The sequence below is a fragment of the Vigna radiata genome, unplaced genomic scaffold (genome assembly GCF_000741045.1).
Source record: "Vigna radiata var. radiata cultivar VC1973A unplaced genomic scaffold, Vradiata_ver6 scaffold_7, whole genome shotgun sequence".
Lineage (NCBI taxonomy): Eukaryota > Viridiplantae > Streptophyta > Magnoliopsida > Fabales > Fabaceae > Vigna > Vigna radiata.
Window position 1 is genome coordinate 4,453,572 of NW_014543262.1, and position 22,275 is coordinate 4,475,846.

General features: G+C 30.9%; 1 pseudogene; it reads right to left on the minus strand.

The window, feature by feature from the left end:
• Positions 1-7,051: 7,051 nt before the first annotated feature.
• On the minus strand, positions 7,052-8,743 carry LOC106753752 (annotated as a pseudogene).
• Positions 8,744-22,275: the final 13,532 nt, after the last annotated feature.

Genomic DNA, 22,275 nt, shown 5'->3' on the forward strand with positions numbered 1-22,275 from the left:
CATGTTGCACCCCTTTCTCATAAGTCCAAAGGGTAAAATCACCATAGTGCCCTTCTTGTTGTCCACACTTCTTTTGTGGAGAGTTTTGAATTATTTGATAGCACTCCAAATGTCCCAAATTGTATTTCCAAAATTTTCCCTGAAAATAATAATGCAAATAATTAGCTCAGAAAATTCAAATTAATTAAAATTAAAATTTCCGGTCAATTAAGCACAATTAGTAAAAACGGGAAAATACCGGACAATAAAGCACAATTCCCTGATTAATTCTAGCACAATAAACTAAGTGAAATCAATAAAATATCGACTCATCAATGATGCTATGTTGGATGTTGCTAAAATTATTAGACCAATAAGGGCTCTTGAAGGCTCTTCCTCTTCCATGTAAGAAAACATTGCTAACATCAATAAGAGGATGGGAGAAATGTTTACCCTCCAATAAGCCAAACATGCAAAAGTTTGTGGCTTCCTTAGTAATTTAGACACTAGGCTCACAAATATTGAATTACAATTAAAAGAACTGCTTGAAGACTCTAGTGCAGAATTATAATGTAATATGTTATTTTCATCAATAAATTTCTCTTAGTTGTTTAACTATCTATCTATTCTCTCTAGTTTATTTATCTGGTCTAATTGAGGGGGAGCTTCTTGATAGTTGGATTAATCTTTTTAGGGGGAGATTCCACTTAGTTGTTTACACCTTTTAGGTGGAGTTGTTCTATTTTTGCTACTAATGAAAAAGAGGGAGAAGAAGATTTTTAAAGCAATATCAACACTTCTAACATTATTCTCCTTTCTAAGTTATGCATATGCAAGTAAATCACAAAAGATTTAAAAAACGAGTTTTGATCATCATAAAATAAAAGGGAGATTGTTAACAACAAAGGTTAAATTGAAGACAAAAGAGTTTTAATGATGAAGATTAAAGATTATAGAAACTATTTAATTAAAGCTTTTGTTGTTAGCTATTTGTAGTTGTATTCTAGATTAGATTTTGCATTTTAGATTTACTTATTTCAAGAACACAATAAGGCAAAGAGAACTTAGATTAAAGCATTTTTCAAAAAACGCACTAGAATAATTGATTATTACTTGGGATAATCGATTATACCAACAAAGTTCAAAGATGGCAAAGCTCTTTAGAATAATCAATTATCCCAGAAGAACAACTTCTTTATTGGCTCGCAAATAATTGATTATCACTTGGGATAATCAATTATCTCAAGAATTTGCAAGCAGATTCTTGAGCTTTTGACCTATTTTCGATCTGAGCCTATAAATAGGTCATCTCTGAACTCTTCTAAAGTTAAAAAATCTTAAAACCTTCTATAAGAGCTTTGTTTGAATTCTTTGTGTTTTAAGTAAGCTTGAGAAACTTGGTGCTAAGTAGAAGGAAGTGCTAGTCTTATTGAGTCTGAGTATGATAACACATCTTCTAAGCAAAGTTTTAGCTTATCCATCCTTGTGTGTGTCAAAGGAGGTATTGTAAGTCTCTTTTCAATCAAGAGAGGTGTATTTCTAAACCTCCATTTTGCTTCCCTTTGTAAGTTGTTGGTTTACTTTTAGTTATAAGTTAATCCCTCTTTTAGAGAGATTAACAACTAGACATAGAATATTTTTTATCTAAACCAGTATAAAAATTAGCTTAACAAGCTTTTCTCTTTATACTCTTTTATTTACTTTCTCTTACTTGTCTTGATTTTTGTGTGTTATGAAGTTATTTTTTAAAAACGGAAGTTAATTTAAAAAGAAACTTATTTTATCGAAAAACCAATTCATCCCCTCTTAGTCGTTGTCCATTCTTTAAACATGTCATTGTGCACTTTTAACAATTTTTGGGCCCCATGGCCTGCCCTGGCCTTCTCTAAAGCTAGGCCCCATTTTCTTGACCCTCAACTTAGGGGGCTTTTTCAAAGTCCCTGACCTCCCACAAGAGAGTTATTCCCTACACCACCACAGACTTCTACCTACACCTCTTCATTCCTCTTTTGCCTCTATAAATTACTTAATTCTTGGTGGTTAAAACATATTTACCTTAAACGGATATCGATATCCGTTGAACACTTAAGCGGATATCGAAATTAGTCGTTGGATATCGACATCCGTTGAAGGCTCAACGAATTTCCCACATCTTTAACAATTTTTTTATACATCAATAATCATACAAAAAATATTAAATTACAAAAAACCTACAAAAATTAAATTTATACATAAATAATAATAGAAATAATAATACAGAAATTTACAGTGTTCAAATAAAAAAATTAATAAACTAAAAACAAAACAAAAAAAAAATTAAAAGAGTTGAAACACAAAGACTTGAACGGATGTAGGAAATCCGTTTAGCCTTCAAAGAATCTCGACATCCGTCAACGAATCTCGAGATTTGTTAAAGGCTAAACAGATTTCTCATACCCTAGGTCAAACAAGAACATGAAATTGTTGGAATATATTTTTCAAAGCTAGGAGTCTTCTTAAGTGTGGCCTTTCTGGAGATCAACATGGGCTTACTTCTAAAATCCTTATCATGTGTTTGATCGTTGGGGTGTGATGATAATGAATTAGTTCTTGTGTCACTTTCTTCTTTTTCATCTTCTTCAATATGACATGGGACTTGGTATGGGAAAACACAGGGTATAGTGTGGTTGGCACTTTGAAGTTCCTTTGATAAATGATCATATCCATCTAGTGAGGCTTTATATGCTTGAAAGGTTTCTTCCACAAAATTTGCCAACTCTGGTCTCTTCTTGTAATACATTTCCGCCCTTCATCTTGCAGTACAACCGGGCGTCATTCACCTTCTCCTCCATATTTGTCATTATTTGTTTCCTCATCATTCACTCAGTTTTATTTCAAAACTTAAAGCATAAAAGTAAAAGAACATGAGAACTTATGTTCCTATCTATTATGCACCCATTAAACTTATACAACTACGCCATTATCTTATTTCATTCTTAATGTCATTAATTCATTTCCCTATGTTCCTATCATTTTGCATCCCTGTTGGAATTTAAGAGTATTAGAAACAATTTTCAGATTCATGAAAAGTTACCATTCATGAAAAATTACAATTATTGTCATGAGAGTTGCCATTCATGTTATAGATATGGACGCATGGCCCTGATTGTGTCAAGTATAACAAGAATATGTAATTTATCTTATATGTAGAGTATCTTCAAGACTTCATTATGTATTATGTTGGTTCAATCGTTTCGACACCAATAAAATACGAATTCCTAAAATGTGTATTCTACTAAGTGAAAGTTCAAGTCTATGTACACTTTCATTTATGTGCAAGATTGCAATTATTAAATTGATTTTTGTGTTAAGTAATTATACAATACTCTCAAATGGTGGAGGATTGTTGGAATTTAAGAGTATTAGAGACAATTTTCATATTCATGAAAAGTTACCATTCATGAAAAGTTACAATTATCCATGAAAAGTTACCATTTATGAAGAGTTACAATTATTCATGAAGAGTTACCATTCATGAAGAGTTACAATTATTCATGAAGAGATGTAACTAATCACAATCTGGTATCTCTTGGATTTGCGATGTCTGGTCAACATTTATATAAAGGGATCTTGTGCTCTACTGAAATTCATTCGGTTATCCTCTTAACACACATCAATTCCTGACAATCATATTCTTGTTTAACGTTAATACTAAAAGTGAGTATTATCGTTGCATTTCTTCTTTGTATCTCAAAAGCAGATTTCGTGATCCCCTCCATTCTTATAAGGACGAAATATTGTTTTTAGGAAAGTGTGTATTCACACCTAGAAGAATATTTTAAGTCTACATTGTTATTCATCTTGTTTCCCTAAGTTCTTGGAAAATTGTTCCAACAATCCCTTTCTCTAAAACCATCTCTTAATCTACTACGTCATGTCTTGTTTAGTGTATGTATGTGTAGGCTGAGAAAATGGTGCATTGAAAAAAATGCGCTACTATCTTTGAAACGAAAAGCTTCTTTTTTATGCAAACCATCTTAATCAACAATTCTCCATAAAGTAGTTCGGGAAATCAAGAGAAAATGAGAATGTTAGTCATTCTAAAATCGTTTGAGATTGATAATTTGGTACATTCTGGGTCTTATGCATATGCCGATCTCTGTCTTGTTTCTTCATGTCATTATCATTGTAAAGGCCAATTTGTTCTTAAATGGTAACTTTTGTTTTTTAATTAAGAATCCTGACGTATGGTGATAGTGTTGTATATGGATTTTTGTTGCCACAAGAATGAGTATTGTATATGGATGTTTATTCTATGAGTTTTTTTTTTTTTTTTTTCATTCCACTCACGTGGGTTAGGACTAAAACCGATAAAATAGACTAATTTAATAACTCTAATTACATATATCAAATTTGAAGAAAATTAATACCACATCTTGAAATTGTTTAAAATTGATTTAATAACTTTGATTCAACTTAATTCACTGAAAATTATCTCCACTTTTCAGATACAATTTTAATTTTAATTTCTAAATTATTAAATAAAATACATTTAATACAATTTATCCCTAACAGTCATGTTTTCAAAAATAATAAAAAATAAATAAATTATGAATAGCTACAAGTTTAGTAACCAAAATTACAGAAAAACTAAAAACTAAAAATAATAATTATAGATTTTAAAAACATATATGAACCAAAATTACAACCTGATTTATATAAGTTTTTAGCACAATAATTTGTTAAACAAAAATACTTCTAATCGAAACCTTATTAAATTGCAAAATAAATAAATGAGCTATATAAAAAACACATAATGAATAAAAATATTTAAAATATTTTACTCTTACTCTTTTCAGCTATCACACACACACCCTTGCCCCATGAGTTCTTTCTCCCTATATGCTTCTGACTAAGAGACACACGAACACGAGAGGATGAATTCACGAATGAAGAATAAGAAAATAAATAACAATATATTATTTCAAAACGATTATTTGAAAATGATTGCACCAAATGCTTTTCTAATAAAGTAGTTTTTATTTTATTTCTTAGAATTGTAATTAGAAAAGTTTATGTGGTGTAAATAGTAGAAATCTAAATGGACTTTTACAAAGGAAACATAGAACTGTGTCCAAATGAAAACATGGAGCGTTAGTAGAAAACAACAAGTAACAAGCCCAAATTGAAACTTATATTGCCTTGCTAATTATCTACCAAAAGAAAGCTTAACAAAGAGAGAATTTAAGTTTGACCAAGCGAGATGAAAGACATCATCAAACACAGAAAGTGTAACTCTCGCTTTTAATTTTCAAATTTTCTACATATGCTTTCAAAATTTCTACACAAAAATTATGCATGTGAATTTTAAGCTTAACTTAACTCTACAAAACTGGCTTGTAAGATGAGATTTACACCCACTTATATATTATGAATTGATTTTATCTCTAGTTGATGTGATAATTCCAACCGATAGCGACTCGATAGCAAGTAGAACAATATGTCCAACAAACAACAAATATCTTTAGGATAAGCTTTAACGATGACTCTCATTCCATATTAGGTAATAGGCTTTAAGTCTAACTCAACCCACAAAACTGACTTATATAGTGATATTTGCATCCACTTATATATTATAAATTGACGTTATCTTTAGTTGATGTGAAACTTCTAACATATTATCATTTAATTTAAGTCTCATTTTTCATGTGAATTTGGGTTCATCGTGACTATAAATAATAATAACCTTCACCATTCTTTGTATAATTACTTTATTAATAAATTTAGTGTGATTTTAAGATACTTGTATAAGAGTGATCTTAAGTTTTTGAATTTTATTATGTTCTAGATAAAAGAGTTATGTAAATAAAAGGATGAAACCATTAAAATTTTAAGAAGGTGATTATATATTTTTTAAAAGTTTCTTTTAGTTCTAGAGACCTAAAAAGATGAATTTAATATATTTGTTGGTTTTTTCTTGATTCTTAATGAAGTTGGTTTATAGATGTATCCTACCATCACCATTTTCTGGTATTCAAATTGTATTTGACGTTTGTCTTATCATCAATCAAAATCTCTAAAACTAGTTTATTACAATTTAATGACACTTGGAAATAAAACAATTACTTTAGTGAAGATAATTTGAAAGGATCACTACACGTAGGAAACTACACGAGGAGAAGAAAGAAATACAAATTATCACTATTCATTATCGTCATGTATATGTTTTCTTAATTTTCAAGGACTAATTATCCAAAACGTCACAAAATAAATTTAATCAAGTCTGTCATCTCATTTTAATTTTATCATAAATATATCTTTCTTAAGTTTAGCTTTTAAAAAAGTTTTCAAAGAGATATTTTTAAGTATTGTTCACAATTTAATTTGAAATTTCATAGTACAATTTTTTAATTTATTAAATGCCAAAAGATAATCTTAAATTTTAAAGTCTTTAATTTTCTTTTTCTGAATGGACTGAACATTATTTATCCATAGAAAATGCTTAATGAATGGGTTAAATTAAAATTTTATTTAATAGATGGAATTGGATTATTTTTTAATTAATTTTTGTAATAGAATATATCAATAATTTTTTAATGTTATTTATTATTATAATTTTTTTCTCATGATTACCTTTTTCATCTCTAACTGTACGTAATATATAAAGTCTTTAAATAACCCATTATTAAGAAGGTAATCTGTAAACAGTGTTAGTCAAATCATGATAAAGAAGAAAAAGGAAAGAGAGACAAAATTCTACTGATTGTTCTTTTAGTTGATGACTAATTGCCACAAAACGACATCGGATTGCGACATTTTGCCGACAGATCATATGTTCCACTAGGTTTTTTTTTTTATTTTTATTTTTGGTTTAATATCTATTTTGATGTCTCTTTTCAGAGGGTTTGTTCAAAGTGAATCTCTTTTTTTAAAAAGTTCAATCCTAGTTTATGAAAAATTGTACAAGTAGATCCTTTTTTGTTAAGGTGTTAACTAACGATAGAGTTGTGAGGTGTCTAATATATGATAATGTGGCATTATTATGTGTTTTAAAAAAATAAATAATTGTGACGTGTAAATTAATATAGTGAGGTTAAATTAAAAAATGAATTAGGAATAATATGGGGTAGTTAGAGTTCCCTTTATCAGCATCTCTCAGCACCCAGATGAACTTCTGTTTGCTTTGCTCCAACCCAGTTGCAATCTGTTGGATTTGTTCCTCTGTCAAAGTTGTTCTGGTTCCAAAAGACACATATATCACTGAATTTGGCTCTTGTTTATCAAGCCACTCCATGCATGGGTGCCTAAATCCTGTTGAATCCTTCTTCTCAATGGCCAAAAGGTTGAGTGGCCCCAGTGCCCAAACCTTATTGCCACCACCGAGACGCTCTAGAAAGCCAACGTAAGGACCTTCAATTGCCCTGCTGGTGTTGTAAATATGACCATGGCTGAAGTTGAGGAACTCATATTGTGCAGAAAGAAAACCCTTGAATTGGGTTGTGATGCATCCTTCGTCAGAAGGAATTTCTTGGAAAAGGAAGTCTCCAACATGAGGCTTTCCTTTTTCTTGCCAAAGATAAACGACGTTATTAAAGGCAGAGAAGATGTGAAATGTGTAGTTTTCAACGTTAGGCATGTTTAATGGCATCTTGTGCCACTGATGCCATGAGGGAGTCATGGATGACTATGACCCTTTTGGCTGTAGATGGAAGGGATTGAAGAAGTTTTCCCACAGGCTCACGAAGTTTTCCCACTGGTATGTTCTGTGCCACGATTTGGCGTGAGAGGTGCAGAAGCTGGTTGAGGTGAGCTTGTGCTGGGAAAGGTATCATAAGCACCACCACTTTGGTTTCATCAGTGTTGTCAACTGAGAGATTATTGCATTCAAGATCATTGATGAACCCTAACTTCCCCAGAATTTCCCAATCCCAATCGTAATTTTTACCTAAATAATCTTCTGACCACTTAATTACCCACCCTAAATTACCCCAAATTCATTTTTTAATTTAATCCTAACTATATTAATTTACACGTCACAATTATTTATTTTTTTAAAACACATAACAATGTCACATCATTATATATTAGACACATGACAGTAACCAAAAAGGACCTACTTACACAAAAATTAGAACTTTAGTGAACTTTTTAAAAAAGGAGAACCACTTTGAACAAACTCTCCCAGATATTAAACCTTTAATTTTTAATCTAATTTATTGAGTAAAATTAAAAATAAAAATTCGTGTTTTTTATACACTAGTTCACACTAATTAATTAGATGTTTATACTAACTAATATAGTTTTGACATATTAATATTTTAAAAACTGTCATGTTTAAGGAACATATAATATGTGCATGATAAATAAACTACATCGTTATTATTATAATGTTACATAGTATGATTATATAATGTGAGAACGGGCATGCAACAATGAACTTTGTTTGATAATTACGGTTTGTAAAAACTTATTAGAAACTCATGCTGTTATACTTTTATTCGTGACAACAACAAAAAATATTATAACCCGCTACATAGCTGAATATATTATTCATAAGATAAGTCAATTTCATTATTATCATGGTTTATATATTTAAAAAGTCTATAATTGATTTTTTTAATTATTTTTACTCGATTTAGTTTCTATATATTTCAAATAGAATAAATGTGATTTTTTTTATTAAATGGATATTAATACAGTTTGGAAAATGATTATATGTCAGTTTAAACTCTCTCTTTCTTCTCGAATTTGTTCTTTTCTTCCATGATACAATCTTACCATCCATCTTCTCTAGTGAAGGTGATGACAATGTTAATAAAGACAAATGTATTGTAGGACCATTCGGACTGACCATCCAGAAAAAAAACAATCGACTGGTCTAGAAATTAATTTGAGCAATAACAACTATTAATGGACAGTTAATGCAAATAATAGTCATTAATTGACAATTAATATGAATAATGTCATTTATTGGTGACTAATGAGTCAAACTTAAATGGTAAGCTCATTATAATATTTATAAATATATGTCTGATGGAAAAGGCAGGTAATTAACTCTAATTACTAATCTTTATTTTAAGATTATTATACAAAGTCACTGACTTGAGCGTCAAGGTGTCTTCTGTAGGCACCCTCTCCAACGGTTAGGACAAGGAGAAGAGAGAGAATATCGTAACTTGGAGGATGGAGTGGGCAACTTTGAATGCTTTGAGTAAAGGAACTACACGCCTTACCCGAAATATTTTTGCGCCCACCGTGGGACCAAGCGACAGTCCCATGAAACCACAAGAAACCAGATGAGCGCTCAATCTTGACATCGTTGCTTTGGTTATAAATAAAAAAAAAATTGTTTTTTTACAAAAGCCAATATAAAAATAGATTAAACTCTATATTTGTGTTCAAAATATGGATAAACTTTTTCTGATATATATATTTCGAGGGAGAAAATGAATCCCTTTCTTTTTGCTTTTGAGATTTAATTTGATTTATTATCCTTAGCTACACTTATAAGGAATTATCAAAACATTTTTAATTCACAACAAGTCAGAGAAGGAGTAGAAAATCTCGGTGGCATGGGTGGCATGGGATGTAGTGAAAAACTCATTGTTAACCACTACAAGCTGAGGAGCAACATCAAGAGCTACAACCTGGGTGGCATGGGATGTAGGGTGGAACTCATTTCCATTGACCTAGCTAAGGACCTTCTCAAAGCCAATCCTAACTCCTACGCCCTAGTGCTCAACACGGAGAACATAACCCTCAATTGGTACTTCGGCAACGATCACTTCATGCTCCTCTGCAACTGTATTTTCCGAATGGGCGACACCGCCATCATCCTCTCCATCTACCAAATAAACTTTTTGTTCGAATGCAAAAAAAAAAGTAATATGATAAATTAATTGATGAATTGACCACTTACTTACTTACTTTCCTCATGAAAAGGACGGTATTTTTAAATTCTATAGTGAATGTGGAAGATTTTCAATGCATTTCAGAGTGAATGATTTCTTATTTGTCTCCATTATGATGTAAACATGGTCATCTTTGCATTAATTGGGAGCGATAAAATTATACTCTTTGACCTGTGTATTTTGAGGCTACTTTTCAGGTTCATATCTGCGGGCGAAATATTCATGCACGATAAGGGATATCTTAAAACAATTTATATAGTCCATCTGAGGTTTTAGTATAGGAAAGGCTCCATGATTGGAGTCCCTCACCAGAAGCACCCTCCATGAAGGGAGTCTTCAAATGGTTGTGATCATTCGATCTCAACGTATCCTAATGCAATTATCTCAACATGGACAAGCTCCAATGTTAATTTCTCGACAACGTGTTAGCCTTCCTATCTCATGGTTTTGGGCCATTCATGGTAGACCATTTTTCTTTTGTGCAAGATATAGCCCGGACATACTTTGGTCTCTCTCCCGCTCGGTCACAAGGCATTAAGCACTAATATCTTGGCCATGACACATCCTAATATGGATTTTTAAATTTTTTCATCAAACGTTCAACCTAAGACAGAACGGTCTTGCTTGCCCGGTCATTCGGTCTTATAACAAAATACATTAATATTAATTGTTTAAGTCATAAATGTGTTAGTATGATTTATAACACTTTTTCTGATCGTTTAAATTCAAATTATTATTCTTTAGTGTAGAGGACAAGACTTTGCATACAAACCACTTAGCCAACTAGAGCTTACTGCTCAGTGAGGAAAGTTCTTTGTGAACTCTCACCCGAGTCTTTTCGACCTAAGGAACGCTTTCGTAGCTCTTAGAGTCAATCGTTCGATGAGGAACATTTTCGTAGCTCTCATCGGAGCCTTTCTGACCTAGGGAACGCTTACGTAGCTCTTAGAGTCCACCGGTCGATGAGGAACGCTTCCGTAGCTCTCACCTGAGCCTTTCCGACCTAGGGAATGCTTCCATAGCTCCGAGAGTCTGCCGCTCAGTGAGGAATGCTTCTGTAGCACTCACTTAAGCCTCTTCGACCTAGGAAACATTTTCGTAACTCCTAGCGTTCGTCGCTCAGTGCAGAGAGGAATGAATATTTAAAGTGCATTGAAAATATACTCCTTAATACAACGTGAGCGACCTCTCTTAAGCTAATAATAATCCATGCGCACCTCTTCCAATAAAGAGCTTGCTTGGGCTTGGGGAGCTTGTAAATTGTAGGACCACCCAGTTAGCCAAAGGACTGGGCGACTGACCATTCAGTGAGAAAACGATCGACTAGTTTGGAAATTAATCTAAGCAATAACAACTATTAATGAGAAGTTAATGAAAATAATAGTCATTGATTGACAATTAATATGAATAATGTCATTTATTGGTGACTAATGAGTCAGACTTCATGGTAAGCTCATTATAATAATTTATAAGTATATGCCTGATGGAAAAGGTAGGTAATTAACTCTAATTACTAATCTTTATTATAAGATTATTACGCAAAGTCACTGAGTTGAGCGTCAGAGTGTCTTCTGTAGACACCTTCCCCCTTAGCTAAGACAAGGAGAAGAGAGAGAACAACGTAACTTGGAGGATGGAGCGAAAAACTTTGAATGCTTTGAGTAAGGGATGTCCATGCCTTACCCGAAACAAAACTGATTTTCTTATTGTCATTGTTCCCACACTAAGTTTGGAAGTTTGTCTTGACAATAGTGGTAGCAGTTGAAGCTCTAACGAGTCCATTTTACAGGGGTTTAATGCAATGACATGCGACTAATAAAGCTCATCAATGTTAAGGAAGAAGTTGACTTTGATGTCCAATTTGAGAGTTTTAACCGATTACATTATATGTATAATCCGTGATGAGTTTTCAAATGAAAATGTTTTCAAAATTTTTGAAGTGTTATACTTAACCAATTACACGGTTTTCTTAATCGGTTAGATGTTGTGCACATTGAAAATTGTTTTCATGATAAGTGTTAACTAACATAACGATCATATTTTGAATTGTTTTGACTTATGGTATTTGTGCAATCGATTACATTAAATACATAATCTATTAAACTTGTTCTAATGTAATTCTGGTACAGCAGTGGAAATTGTTTAACCGATTACATTAGTATTGTAATCGATTAATATGCGTCAGAATTGAGAAAAACTATATATTGACGCATTGCACTCTACATTGATAACTTTTTAACATTTGATCTTTAATATCTTACAAAAGTGAGTTGAGAAAAGAATTTGTAGGTGTGCTCATTTTCCAAGAATCAAGAAACGTTAGTTTGAAGATTTTAAGGATTCTTGAAGGAATTTCTTTGTGCTTTCTTTGGCTGATCATCATCCGCACTCTGAGGTGTTCTGTTCTTGATCAGTATTGATGATTTTGCAATCTAAAGATTGAGCTTTCCCTGTTGCCGGTGGCTAGGAAGAGAACGCGAGGTTCTGGTTTCTTTGAGAGGTGTCTCAAAGGATTTCTGCAAAAAAAGGATTATTCTTTCTGTGTTGTAGTCTTCTATATTAGATTTTGAGTTGGAGAGGAGATTACATTGAGAGAGGGTCTATGTAAGTCTTGTTGTATAACTCAATCTTTATAGTGAAGAAACTTTCAATCTCAGGTTGAATGAAAGGACTGGATATGTAGGCATTGAGGTCAAAACAGTATAAAAATCTTGGTGTTTGTCTTTCTATCCCTTATCTCTTTTATTGCATTATAATCTTTATTTGCTTGTGTTTCAAGAAAGTGCAAAAGATTTTCAAATGTCTTTAAAAGAATATATTTTTTTATAACCACCAATTCCAACCCCCCCTCCCCTCCTCTTGGTTAGGAAATAAGGCCTATCCATTCCTATATCAACAATATATGAACGTTGAAATTGATTGTTGAATCAATCAAGAGAATATCAAATTATATATTGTGAAACAAGTATTCAAGGGCAAAACATTGATTGAGGATATTATGAAAGATATGATTGAAGATTTAGTTGAAGATATATGTGAAGAATATCAAGGTTGATTGATCATTTGATTGAAGAAAATTATATAAACAAAATAGATTTCAAATATTGTGATATTATGTTCAACCAATCACAAGCAAGGAAAATAGTCTGTAGATTAAAGACTGCAAGAGAATATTTAGAAGATTAAAGCTACAACATATAATGAAGTTTGAAATTCAAATTGATGAATGGAAAAAAAAAGGAAATAATTGTTAATTCACCGAAAGTAATACACTTTAATATCAAAATCTTACAGATGAACCAAGCTCAAGATATTAAAGATATAAAGAATATACTAAAATGAATATGCATCAACAGTTAAATTGAACAACATAGATGAAAATAACATAATAATGATAGAGAGATACAAGAAGAATGATGAAATATCACACGTGTAAAGTTGTCACATATTTCAGAAAGATAAAAGTGAGAATACCTTGAGTGCATAAATTCATATACAAATTTTTGTAAAGTAATATTAGGTTGAGTGTTAGACATTGTAAAATCCTTGACATTGTGAAGTACACCTCATGAGCTTGTTACATTGATTGTGAAGTTACATTGATTAATTTGAAATCTAAGATAAAGAAAATAAATTGAATAATAATCCTTAGAAAACCAATGATAAATCTTATTTCTAAAGTAGTGGAAGCAACCTATTTTCTATATTATTGTTTTAATTATTTTTTATCTTTTGCAATTTTGGTACTTTAATTTATTATTTTTCTATTTAATTAATTAATTATTTTATTTACCTCTCTTTTTCTGTTATTTTTATTTCCTTATCCCTTTAGTATATATTTCATAAGAACTAATTTGTTATAAATAAATTTTGTGTTCATTTTGAAACTACTTTTGGGTTATCTTACCCATATTAATCTTGTTGGTTACTTTCTTAATAAAACTAATGTAGGTATATATAAGTAATATTAATTTGATCAATTGAATCACACTATGAAGAAGAACTAGATAACATTAATTTTTTGTTTATGTCTTGGAAAAGAAAGAACAAAAGTGTTATAGTCAACTATATTATAAAGGTGTATTATCGAGCTATAACTAGTCAAAACTTACATAAATAAAAAACTTACTTTAGGAACTAACGTTTAATGAGGTTACCCAATTGTAACTTATATATGATAATTAACATAGTGAATATTGTCTCAAATATAGTATTATATGAAATGATGAAATATATTGAAGTTAATTGTTACCCTATCGAAGAAGGCCATGGATGAGAAGATATCAACTCATATTGACTACATATATGACGAATTTGATGCATATGTATTGAGTTTGGTGGAGAGTGTTTGTTTAAGCATACATATGTATTGATAGTTACTTTCACATTATTTGAGCAAGTAATTATTACTGGAGCGATATGCATTATTACAAAGAAAATAAAAACTTTATTATCTTCTTTGCTCAAGCTACGAGTTTATTATTTATGAATATTTACTTGAATTTCATGCCAACACTTAGAGAGATATGTTTTTGAATAAGAGATAATTGTTTTGACTTCATTCTTACTTGAACAACGAAAAATTTGCATAAATGACAATTTATATCAATTAAGTGGAAACAGTTGCTCTTAAGCAATAAAATTCGTTATTCATGCTAAAAGATCTTCCAAAATCTCATCACAAGATCAACTCTTCATTACGTGTGTGAGTAAGTATCACTTGAATTTAAAGGAAAGAGTTAATATAGTACCACTATAACTCAAACCCTAAACTATAACTTTAGCAAGGAGTGTTATCGCTTATGACTAAGTGATGCTTGAGTGATAATATTATGCACCTAAGTAATGATTATCTTTAAACATCACTCAAGTCATATATATATATATATATATATATATAAAACCAAAATATACAAATCCATAAAATAATTTCCAAAGTTTTAAATGCATTTTCACACTGCTCAATTATGCATGTCTACAATTATTTATATTCATTTTGATTATTCAAACAATATTTCACATTCATAAAGAAAAGAAAAAAAACTACATTATTGAACATATTGCTAATACACAAAACCAATTTTGTTATATAATTTAAAGTAGTTTTCCTTGATAATGATTTGTTTTCGAAGTAATAACAAATGGAAAAGTTGAAAGTGCACAAAAACATTATAAGAAGATAAGAAAATAATAAATATAAACTAAAACACTCATTGTAATCATTAAAAAAAAAAAAAAAACTTATTTGGCTGGTTAAAGTGAAACCTTAAAACACTCTCAAATAAAATTAAATGAATAAGAAAGAATATAAAGAATTTATAGTAGAAAAATAATTTTACTCTAAATAACATTTTGATAAGTTGAAAATAATCTATATTGGTTACCTTCTCATTGATATAATCTATTAAAAAATAAAATCCATTTTAGAAAACAAAAAAATATATATATAAAAGAAAACACTTAAAGATAGAAAAGTAATGAAATAGATTAAAAAAAAAAAGTTACTAACTTTTTTTTTTCCTAAAGTGTTCAAAATTATGTTTAGTAAGAAGATAAACTTTAAAACATGTCTGGAGGGAAGACTTTATAAATCTTTGGTTGGAGAAGATTTTATTTTGGTTTGTCAAGGTTTTTGTGGATTAATAATTTGTATCTTAGATCTTAGAGAAAGATGACACAAGTGTATTGTCTTTCATTATGCATATACACTTTAAGGTTTTTGATACTTTTCATGAGAATAATCATTATATTCCATAAGTTAGTTTTTTTTATTTGTTTTTACACATATTTTTTTCCCTTTTACACATAGATAACGGTTTAGTATTTTGCTATAATTTATTTCTTTAAATCTTTTTCATAGGTTTATGTTTCATGCAATGTAATTTCTTATAATAGGTTGGTGTGATTCTCTCGTACTTTTGTATTACCTTATTTTTACTTTTATTCTTTATAATATTTTTTATGTGATGGTAAATGATAATTGAGTTTTTTAGTATAATTGAAATGTTAAAATTTATAATAATATCTAACATGAATTTCTTGAAAAAGATGTTTAATTTTGAAAATATACATATCTTTTTTAAGTAATATCTTTAACTAAATTTCAAAAGATTAAAGTTTGTTAAATGATATTTTTTATATCTATATAAGCTGGGTTATTATTTATTTATGAATCCAGTTTTCATCTGTTTCATGTCCCTGTCATGATTTTCACATGTCTCTATTATGATTGCCATAAAAGTCAATATATACATTAAAATATCAAATAATGTACACAATCCGTTTGAATTGTCCCACATTGCATTCAGCAATCAGGAGTATCTTTCCTAATTATCTTTTTGTTTTTCACAATAAAAATAATATTTATATTGTATAGACGACAAACGAGTCCTTATTTTTCCATGCACGTATTTAATTTGAAGTAAATATATTCATATTGATCTTTGACTAATAATTGGAAAAGATAAGAACTCAACAAAATTAACTGTATGAAAACATCGTGGGGCAAACACGCGTGCAGTATGCTGCAATTCAATCAGACAAATGTTATAAATATTTAGACAATTTTTTATATAAAAAATAAAATTATATTTTGTAATATGAATTTTTCTGAACATGACACCATTCAACCTTGTAGAAACACAACAAGAAACACAACCATATAGAAACATAGTTGAATTCAAGTAATCATGTATATATACATGGATGATTGAGTCTAAAAGAGATATACCTTGTACCATACATTGATGAATATTTATTAATAATTTGTAAAATTATATGAAGGGTTACTTAATTAATTAACTCACTATTTGTGATTTTTGATAGGGGGTCATTGACAATTGATGGTAATCATACCAAGATAATGTATAATTGTATGATTTTGTTTTTTTTACAAAAAGATGAAACCTAACTTGAAATCTTTGTTACAAACGTTTGTCTACATTCTTTCATATCAATTCATTATGATATTAATATATTAACATATGTGTTAAATGTTTCAAATCGAATTAGAGTTGAGGGTAGACTTAGAGCACAACAAATTCAAATATTGTATCCAAAGGTTGGACTTCATTTATCTTTAACTTATTAATTTTCGTATGTGAAATTTAGATATTCATATTTGACTAATTTCTTTGCCATGTTTAGTACAACAAGTAGTCAGATTCATGGGCGCGGTACTACATCATGTGTTGCATCAAGACCACCATAAGAGCAAGAACCGAAGATGATTGGACTAAGGTAATAATATATCTTTCACATCTTACAAATCACATTCAAATTTGAACATCAAAATCTAAATATAGTAAAGTTGTCTTGTTTTTGTAATGGTTCAAAAATCACCAATAACAGAGGCCATAATTTAACTTATTAATATATGTTTTGGAGCGATGGAGTTAGGATAACTTACCTTCGTTGAGCGGGGAAGGCGTTGCCTATTGAAAAGGACGTCGAAAGGATGAATTTTGACATCAAACACCCTCAATTTAACATTCCAAATAGAAACATTCACTTAACGACCAAAGTGTGCTGCTAAGCATAGAAGGATGTCAGAATTTCCTATTTTCCAACGTCAATGAACCTTTTTTTTCATACCGATGTTAAATTGACGTCCCTTGATATGATGTTGATGTTTTGACAAACGTTAAAGGTAAAAAATAATAGACGTCAAAGTTCTCTTTTGGAGTAGTGAATATTAGTAGATATCAAAAGATGCTAACTACAAAATCCTTTCAAAATTGGCTAGATTGCGAAAATCTTTTAGATATTCATAAACACCAAAAAGATAAAATATATTACAATTACTTAAAAGACATTTGAAGGATATTCATTATTAGAAAGAAGATTATAAAAACAAAAAAGGCATGAAAAGGCCAGCCTAATTTCTATTCAAAGAGTCTTAGAGATACACATTAGAAGACGTTAGAAACCCCTTTGGGGAGACCAAATTTTGTCCAACCCTCCTCCTTCACTTGTTTTCATCTCTATTTTCCATGTTCTTGCCTCTTTCTTCTTCCAATTTTATGTTTCTCATGGAGTGCCATGAAGTACCTGAAAAATACTAGAAGAGAGGGTTGAATAGTATAAATAAAAAATGTTTTTCGTAACCCTTCCAATATAGCATGTTATCGAGCTCTTGAAATATTCTTTTGAAAGCTCAAATTCTTAACTTGAAATATATGTATATGCATTGATAAGTTTGTCGTGCAACTCAGAATATATTTATTGCAGTGTTTTGCAAGAACTTCCTTAAAGAGAAATAATCTTTTAGCTTGGAAGTTTCTGCATTTGAAATATAAAACTCAACTGCAGGTTTTGAAAAAAGACCGTTTAGTTAAGAGAAGAGAAAATAACACAAGAGATTTTATACTGGTTCGCTCCAACTAAGCTACGTCTAGTCTCCTCTGTAGAGGATTCCACTAAAATTTTCACATGATTACACATGAGTATTAGCACCACTCCTGGTACTCAGCTACCTCGGCGAGATTTCCTCTGAGTATTAGCATCACTCCTAATACTCAGCACCCTACCAAGATTTCCTTTAAATATTCGCACCACTCCTGGTACTCAGCTACCTCATCGAGATCTCCTTTGAGTATTCGAACCACCACTAGTACTAGACTATCGTGCCTAGATTCCTCAACTCAAACATAGTTCAGTTGCAAGTGTTTTAATTCTTTTCAGAATTGTAATCAATGATTGCTTATAAGTAGTTCAGAATATATCTCTCAACGAGAGTATTTAATTACAATACAATGCAATCTAAACACTCGTAGGTGTATCTCTCTTCTCTCTTACAGTAGTAAGAAATTTGACGCTTAAGCTCGAGAGTATCTCTTTCTCTTTTTCTCTTCTCTTCTCTTTTTTTCCAGCTTATATATATACATATATATATATATTCATTTTCTTGACCTCTTTCTCCTTTTCTTTGAGGATGGATATTGTTAGCATAAAGTTGAAGAGTAGAAGTTTTGATGATGTCTCAAAGTTAAGTCTCAAGTGCTCTTGTTTCAAGAAGATCTTCATGAAGACTTGTTTTATGTTAAAGCTTTTGTAATTTAGTAGATTTATTTATAGATTATGGTTTATCTTAGATCATGGAGGGGAATATCAAAATGAATCGTTTGAAAATTTTTGTGAAGAAATTGGAATTTCTCATAACTCTTTTGCACCTAGAACTCCACAACAAAATGAGGTTGTAGAAAGAAAGAATAGATCTTTAGCAGAGCTTGCAAGAACTTTATTGAATGAATAAAAAATTCCAAAACATTTTTAGGCTGACAATGCGAGTACTGCATGTTATGTTTTATATAGAATACTTATTCGTCCTATTTTAAAATGTACTTCTGATTTGTTTAAAGGTAGAAAGCTTAATGTTTCTCATTTGAAAATATTTGGATGTAAATGTTTTATTTTAAATAATGGAAAACAAAATTTGGGTAAATTTGATTCTAAATCCGATGAAGCTATATTTCTTGGTTATTCTCTAACTAGTCTAGCATACAAAGTTTTTAATCGGAGAACTTTTGAAATAGAAGAATCAAACATGTTGTCTTTGATGAAATTGTGTACCTTGAGGAAAAACCTCTTGAGTCAGATGAATCAAATGTAGGTGAAGAAGAAGAATTGTAGGAGACGACAACTGATGAGACAAATAATCCTCAACCTAAAGATTTAGCTAAGACATGGCAACAACCACAAGGATTATCATTAGACAATGTTATTGGAGAAGTCTCAAAAGGGGTAAGTACTCGTAGAAACTTAAGCTAATTATTGCATGATTGTGGCTTTTATTTCAAAGTTAGAACCTAAGCACATTAAGGAAGCTCTAGAAAATGATCAATGGTGTGTCATAATGCAAAAGGAACTCAACCAGTTTGAAAGGAATCAAGTGTTGGAGTTAGTCCCTAGAGAAAACACTTATCAAGTGATATGAACAAAATTGGTGTTCAGAAACAAACTGGATGAAGATGGAAACATCACCAAGAACAAAGCGAGGCTTGTTGCACAAGGATATAGTCAAGAAGAAGGTATTGATTATGATGAAACATATGCTCTTGTTGCCACGTTAGAGGCAATACGCCTAATTCTTGCTTATGCATCTATTATGAGATTTAAATTATACCAAATGGATGTTAAAAGTGATTTCCTAAATGGTTATATCAAAGAAGATGTATTTGTTGAACAACCACCTAGTTTTGAAGATNATAAATATCCAAATCACATCTTTAANTTAAAGAAAGCTCTTTATGGTTTAAAACAAGCACATATCCAAATCACATCTTTAATTTAAAGAAAGCTCTTTATGGTTTAAAACAAGCACCTAGATCTTATTATGAAAGAGTTAACAATTTTCTGCTAGAAAATAAATTTCATAAAGGTAAACTTGATTCCACTTTGTTTATAAAAAGAGTAGGAAACATATGCTGCCTACCTAGGTATATGTTCATGATATTATATTTGGATCAACTAACAAATCTATTTGCGAGGATTTTGCTAAGACTATGTAGGATGAATTTGAAATGTCAATGATAGGTGAATTGACATTCTTCCTCGATTTACAAATCAAACAAACGAAATAAGGTACATTTCTTTCTCAAACTAAATATTGTAGGGAAATCCTAAAGAAATTTGAAATGGATAAAGCTAGGGAGGTGTCAACTCCTATGGCTACATCATGTTACCTCGACAAGGATGAATCAGGTACGCCCGTAAACCAAACTATGTATAGAGGCATGATAGGTTCTTTGTTATATCTTTCTACTAGTAGGCCAGATATCACACAAAGTGTGTGTGTTTGTGCTAAATACTAGGCTAGTCCTAGAGAGTCTCATCTTACCGTAGTTAAGCGTATCCTTAAGTACCTTAAGGAAACTGTATCTTTTGGATTGTGGTATCCTTTTGGGGTTGAACCTAGTCTTGTAGGGTTTTCAAATGCAGATTATGGAGGTTATAAGATAGATAGAAAAAACACTAGTGGTACATGTCACCTATTGGGTAGTTTCTTAGTTTTCTGGCATTTTAAGCAACAAACTTATGCAGCCCTTTCCACCACTGAGGCTGAGTATATTGTTGTAGATAATTGTTGTGCCCAAATATTATGGATGAAACAACAATTAGAGGATTTTAATATATACATTGACCATTTACCTCTTAAGTGTGATAACATCAGTGCCATCAATCTTACTAAGAATCCCATTATGCACTCTAGAACCAAACATATAGAGATTAGACACCACTTTCTTAGAGACCATATCCAAAAAGGGGGATTGTGAGATATAATATGTTGATACCAAGCATCAATTAACAGAAATTATCACCAAAGCATTGCCCAATGATAGATTTTATGAGCTTAGAAGGGATTTAGGGATCCTAGAACTTTCCTAAGGGTCTTGTTTATTGCATTTTCATATTTTCAAAAGCAATCTTGCAATAATCGATTATCCCTTGTTGATAATTGATTATCCCTCCCTTAGAGCTGTCATAGGTTCAACAATAATTGATTATCAGGAAGCCATCATCGATTATCACTTTTTTGGACTTCTGGCTTTTGAAACAATAATTGATTATTACTCAAAATAATCAATTATCATGCGTATATAACCGTTAAAGCTCAAATTTTAGCCATTGTGACGGTTATAAATGAATCTTTCTTGCATTTATGTTGCATCCTTCGTCAATACTCTATAAATAGGGGTCTATAATAGATTGTTTTCACATCCTTTGAGTGTTTTATGCATTTTTGAACCATTTTTTTACATCTTGCTCTTTTTCTTGTGCATCTTAAGTCCCAACCCCTTAGTTTTCCTAGCTCCAACCTTCTACATGGTTGATAGAAGAAAACTTCCAACTCGAAGGAGCTCTCACCCATCTACCTCTACCAATCCAAGGCCTCAAGGAAATAATCTTAGCGAGTGGATTTCAGATGAGAAGAAACATCATGAGTTCACTTCATTTTTAGAAAGAGAGGAAGTTGATCTCTGTAAAGTTTGTTGATCTTAATTGGGTTCATATATATATGGATTCCAGTTCCCACCTCTTCTCTTCCTCAGGGTATTCAGTCGCTCCTTAAGATGCAAGGTAAATTTTATCCTGATTTGGTTAGATTATTTTATTTCAACTTGAAAGCTAGAGATAAGGTCTACTTTACAAGAGTCAAGGGAGTAGACATTGTTTTGGACAAAGACATTTAGACCATTATGACTCAGATCTAACTAAATAAAGACGTTGTGATGCTAACTTAAGGATTAGAAGGCTTTAACAAAATCATGGCCTTCCAATAGTTCTTGAAGAATCCTGAGGTCCAAGTAAACATGGAAAACACAAAAAGTAGAGAGCACACACTAAAAACATAATGCAACATCAGAACAACACATATTAGAAATGGAAAACACTTAGCTCTTGAAGC